Source organism: Vicugna pacos, chromosome 35 (assembly GCF_048564905.1).
Source record: "Vicugna pacos chromosome 35, VicPac4, whole genome shotgun sequence".
In the NCBI taxonomy this organism is placed as follows: domain Eukaryota; kingdom Metazoa; phylum Chordata; class Mammalia; order Artiodactyla; family Camelidae; genus Vicugna; species Vicugna pacos.
The window spans coordinates 11,989,706-11,996,017 of NC_133021.1; the positions used below are offsets into that span (position 1 = coordinate 11,989,706).

The following is a 6,312-nucleotide window of genomic DNA, read 5'->3' on the forward strand; positions in this document are numbered from 1 at the left end:
GTATTTTTCTTTCTGGCTTAACTTCACTTAGAATGACAATCTCCAGATCCACCCATGTTGCTGAAAATGGCATTATTTCATTCTTTTTTATTTCTGAGTTGTAGTCCATTGTATAAATAAACCACATCTTCTTTATCCAGTCATTTGTCAGTTGCTTATTGACAAATTTTGGTTGCTTCCATGTCTTGGCTATTGTATATAGTGCTGCTGTGAGCAGTGGGGTGCATGTATATTTTTGCATTAGAGTTCTGCCTGAGTATATACACAGACTTGGGATTACTGGGTCATATGGCAAGTCTATTTCTAGTTTTTTGAGGAACCTCCATACTGTTCTCCATAGTGGCTATACCAAACTACATTCCCACCAGCAGTGTGGAGGGTTCCCTATTCTCTGCACCCTCTCCAGCATTTATTGTTTGTGGACTTTTGAATGATGGCCATTGTGACTGGTGTGAGGTAATATCTCATTGTAGCTTTGATTTGCACTTTTCTGGTAATTAGTGGAATTGAGTACTGAATGTTCTTCTTTGTAAGATATTGCAGCAGTTTGGGAGAGGGGAACAAAAGGATTACCTAGGAAAAAGTAGAAATTTAAGAGCCAATGTATAGTAGAATGCCTAATTCATTAGTGTACAAAAAGTGGAGGCACTTGCCTGAGATGTGGTATAACCTAATTCTCTGGTTAGAAGTTAAAAAAAACAAAAACACTCTTTCTTTTTATTCTATTATTGTCTATAAAACATACGTTGAATCACCCAAATTTAACTAAGTTATCAAGGGACATATAACTGCTTATATAATTATTATCAGCACAGGATAATTATTGCCCTGTCCTCCACAACACTCCATTGTTAGTGTACTCAGGGAATATATGTGGTATACCTAAGATAATGACAATTGAAACTAGTACATTTGAATTTTAGAAATATTCAGTGTTTAGAAATTGCATAAATATTTTTAAAGGAGAAATTCAGAACAGTGTGAGATTATTAAAAAAAAACTTGAAAAGAAATCAAGTTCAACACTACAAAGAAGAGGAAGTTTTGACTAAAAGTTCACATCAAACAATATTTTACTTTTACTTGTTCTCGATCCACGAAATGTTTTGTATTTCTTTTGCTCCTCAAAATCTCTTCTGCTTAATTCAGGAAATTCCTAGGGGTTTTTTCACATCTGTTATCAAATGAGTTTCTCTTAGTTTCCAAGTACCAGGTTTCCTCTTTCTTTTTTCTGGGACTGTTTTTGTGACCCTCTAAGCTCTGATGCAGCAACATGATTCTAGTATCATGCCTATGTGTCTCAATTAAGATACATGGTTTGGCATCTTGGGGAGAGCAAAGGGGCAGGGGCTGCTTCTGATTTTGGCCTTGTGTGACTCTGTCTTATATGTTGTTAAACTTCATATTGTCTGGCTAGCTGCTTAAGATACTGTTCCTTTCAGATCAAAACTATCAGAGTGTAGCCATCTGTTATTCTAACCTATTAGACATAGTCTCACAGTCACCTCGGTGAAGTGGAGAAATCTCTTTGTTACACAAAACAGATCACCTTTTCTTTATTTTTTGTTTCTTAACTTTCCAATACATATCCTTAGGAGGGCTATGCCAAAACAAAGATAGTTCTATGGTTAAACTGACAGATACAAAAATATAGATGTCTACTATATTAAATTCAAAATAATTACTTAACTATTAGCTTTGTTCTAAACTTAGATGCTTGACTCTCTTTGAGGTAAATTGTTTCACATGGAGCTCTTTAGTGTTTCATGAAAATAAACCACATAAAGAACTTCCCCACCAGATTTCTAGGGATATCTCTGGGAATAACATGAAAACCACGAATCCTTAGAGATCTCACACTTTAGAGCCCTTAATCACAACTAAACGGCATAGCAACAGTAGACATGAGGAAAGAGGGAAAGCAAGAAATGTTTGATACAGAAATATCTAGTGAAATAAAATGGTGTCTTAGTCCACTTGAGTTCCTATAGAAAAATACCATACGCTTTGTGGCTTTTCAACAACAGAAATTTATTACAGTTCTAGAAACTGGGAAGTTCAAATTCAAAGTGAGCACCTTTGATGCTTTTGTCTTCATGCCTGACTGACTGATTAGGAATTCACTGATGACTCTGACTCCTGAGCCAGTGCTTAATATGGTAATCTGTTGAAGCATGGTAAGGACAGACTTTAACTCTTAAGAGTCTCAGTATACTCTATGAAGTTGGGTTAGAGTTCCAGGCTTAAAGTTACCTGTTCGAGCAAGAATCTCATGAGTATCCCAAGGTACTCTGGGGCACAGGCTTCTGTGGCACTACTTAAATATCTTTGAGACCATACCGCTGGACTGAGCAAGGGTTTCCAGAACCCTAGCGGAGAAGCTGATGGGTTCATGAAACTGCTAATCCAAGATCAAACAGTAAAAAGTTAATTATACGGGACTAAATTGATACAGGATAATTATGGGTTTTTTGTTAGTTTGTTTGTACTATTTTTTTTTTTGGATATGAGGAACCCCTTTCTCTTTTCTCTGAAGTTATTTACAACATGTATTAACTAATAGATCATACTTTGGTAAATAAACATAAAACATTTATCTTTTCTCCCTACCTGGTCTCTTCAGAGTTTGAACATTCTTATTAAATATTCTTACTGTCATGGCAATATAATTATTTGCATAAGTTCAATAAGAATCTGTCTTCTGTGTAAGAGAACTTAATTGGAAACATTGGTTCTATAACCAAGGCTTTGACTAGAATGTCATATTTGAGAAAGACACGTAAAATCAGATATGATCAGTTTTAAAGAACTGCGGTTGACTTTAAGCTATCTTGGAAAAAGCAGCCTGACACCTGGCTTACAGGGTCCCCAGCCTTAGGGATGAATAAGCAAGATGACTTCATAGCAGTCAGGAAACTTAGGCCATTTGGAGGAACTTAGGAAGAAGAAATTTACCCAAATCTATAAATTTTGCAAGTGAAGTCTTGTGGCAAGTTTTTGTCTTGGTTTCCTAACATTGAGAGATTTTTAAAAGTCTAACCTGAGATTCCTCAGGTTTGTGTGATCAATTACCATTCTTTTTTTCACTTATATAAATGACCAGGCCAAACCTAAAGAAATAAAACTTACCTTGTGAACAAGAATAACCTTACTTTGGTTATCTTTGATCAAAATGGGGAGTAACTATAGACATGAATTTTATGTTTCAGTGGAAAAACTACAGTATGCTCTTCTGAATGATTAGATTCGAGTCCTCTTCATTGTCTTTGAGATTTTGTTATCTACCGATAGATTGGACTAGATTCTGCTGTCTTGCACATTTTGTCAGAAATTACCAAATTCTCAGTTCTCCTAGTTTCCTTCATTATCTGACTATGCATCTCCAAATTAACATCCTAATTTTTCTCCCACTCTTCTGACTTAGAGTAAATAAGAACTAGAATCTGACTGATCAGATTCTCACAGGAATTCTAGGCTGTCTGCAGCTAACCACCCCTCCAGTATCTCAGGAAGCCCTGTAAGCTACGGCTGGACACCTAAAGCTTCTGCTGTGCGGGCCACTCAGAAGGCTCTGAGCCCAACATCTGAAAATCTTTCCAACTGGCTGCCTTACCACCAAGTCTCAACAAATGGTTCAGCTGATCTTTAATTAATAAAAAGGGACTAAACTACAAAAGAACTTATATTGCTCAAAGGAGAGAAAGATGTCACTTCTTTTCTTACACAAAAGGAAGGCCTGAAAAGACTTTGTCCTTGGCAAAGCGTTAGTCAGATTTCTCTGAGCCCTTTCTTTATCTAGGCCTAGAACTTGGGCCTTGTTCTTGCTGGGCTTATATTGCCCAGTTTTAGAAAGAATCCTTCTAAGTCAATTTAGACAGAATCCTCCACCCTCAATATCTGATCAAATTTTTTATCCCCTACCTTTGTTGTTTAGGTCCTCGGCCTACCTGCAGGAAGAATCCTGTTAAGTTGATTTAGCAAGAGTTCCCATACCCTTGATGGCTTCTCAGTAATTTTTTATCCATCAACCCAGGACTTCTACCTACTCCTTGTGGGTAAATCCCCACTTTGTGTGTGTGTATGTGTGTGTGTGTGTGTGTGTGTGTGTGTGTGTTTGGATTTGAACCTGATCTTTCTCTCTCTGACTATGACAGCCTTGACACTTATCAAAATAATTCTCCATAAAGCTTTCCTTACAGTTTTAAGAAGTGTCAGAATATTTTTTCTTTAACAAAAGAAAGGCCATCGGAGCTGCCTACTCCACCATTTTCACCAGCTTACATTCAACAATAACATTTTAAACATGATTTTTTTTACACTTTCTTAAATTGGGGGCAAGACACACAAATGATTGAGAAAGCTTTGTCAAATATTTTAATAATAAATGACATAGTCTATAGATTCTGTGTTACCTGTTCCTATGAATAGTTTATATTTATATCTTTATAGCTATGTTTATATTTATCTTTTTTTCTATCTTTTATCTATCTGTCTTTCTATCTGTGTGCATTGCTTTATAAGACATTAAGTGGGTTCTGAAATGCTATAGGCTATACATGACAAATGGCTGATATTTAAGATAAAGTTGTAAAAGTAATTTTGATCTATAGAATAAATCATATTGTATTTAAGCAGAATAATATACTTAGTGCTGACATTGTCTTCAATAATTTATAAAAGAGAAATAAGAAATCCTTAATTTTGGAAGGTCAAATATGCTCATTTATAATGTTTTATGTATAAATTTTTAAAAAAATAATCTGGTTAACTACTTTTTACATGTTGCATTTTTAAGAGATGATGAATACTCACTAAACCTACTGTGGTAACTATTTCATATTGTACATAAGTTGAATCATTAACTTGTACACCTTAAACTTATACAGTGCTATATGTCATATCTCAATAAAACAGGACCAATTTTCTTAAAATACACCTCAAGAATTTGAGTACACACAGCATGATTTCCTTTATATAAAGTTAATCCAAAAAAAGCAAAACTAACACATTTTAGCAGAAATAAGAAGAGAAATTGTCACAGCAGCAGGGAAGGGGAATTAACTGAAAGAAGTATAAATAGACTTTCTGGGATGATGGACATTTTTGATATCTTTATTTGGTTTTGGGTTACATACATACATAAAAATATCAAAATTAATTTACCTGTGTTCTTACAATTTTGCATTGTTACTGTGTATAAATTATTCCTACATAAAATTAAAATAAAATGTTAAGTGCTCACTTTGGCAGCACATACGCTAAAATTGGAACGATGCAGAGAAGATTAGCATGGCCTCTGCTCAAGGATGACATGCAAATTTGTGAAGCGTTCCATATATTTTGGAATTTGACACAACATTGTAAAATAACTATAACTCAATAAAAAACGTTTAAAAAATGAAATGAAATGAAATAAAATGCTAAGAATGAGTCTAGTTTCATGAGTAGTCACAATGCATTTGAAAGGGATAGATGCACTAACTGAAAAACAGGAACCTTCACTAAATGCATAAAACCACATTTAAAACAAACCACTAAGATACTGAGCCATACGCTGTTTAAAGAGGCACATTTAAAACAAAATGACAAAGGAAATTTGGAAGGAAAGAGATAAGAATTCTATTCTCAGCAATATTTTGGAATACTAACTTAATTTCCCTTGCTGCAGAATCATGTAGAAATTATGACCAACTATAAATATTTCTTGTTTTTTAAAAATTTTCTTTTATTCTTTCCTTAAACAGAGGGAATAGCAAATGAAATGTCAGAGGAACAAGTAAGGGTCAGATCTTTGAAGCCTTATATTCTAATAAAAATGCTATAATTTGGAATAAGTGTTACAGGCAGGCAAGATTTTGAGCAGGGTTGTGAACTGATCTGTTTCACATTTTTAAAAGAAAACTTTAGATGCTTTATGGACACTTGAGGGACAAAAACAAAAGCAGATAGACCATCAGCGTGTCATTGTTCTACCCAAGGGAAAGCAATAGGGTTTTAGCAGTCAAAATGGTAAAAAGAGAATAATTTCAGGTTATACTTTGAAGGTCAAGCCTTCAAAGAACTGGTTGATAGATTGTGCAACTTCAGTCTTTTCCCCTAAGAAGGATGTCAAGATTTTTGTCCTGAACATAAGTTTGAGATGTTTCTTGGCTAGCTGCGCGATTTGAAATTCAGAAAAGAGGTATGGTGTATATATATTATATATATAGATAGATAGATAGATAGATAGATAGATAGATAGATAGATAGATGCACATAGATGGCATTTAGAGAAAAGACATAGAATAAGATTACTGAAAAATTGAGTGTTGAC

The 6,312-nt window shown here is 34.5% G+C and overlaps 1 non-coding gene across 1 annotated transcript; it reads left to right on the forward strand.

Moving 5' to 3' along the window:
• The first annotated feature begins 5,233 nt into the window (after window positions 1-5,233).
• Window positions 5,234-5,340, forward strand: LOC116277089 (U6 spliceosomal RNA). Its single transcript, XR_004186564.1, has one exon. It is a non-coding gene; the product is annotated as a U6 spliceosomal RNA (small nuclear RNA).
• Window positions 5,341-6,312: the final 972 nt, after the last annotated feature.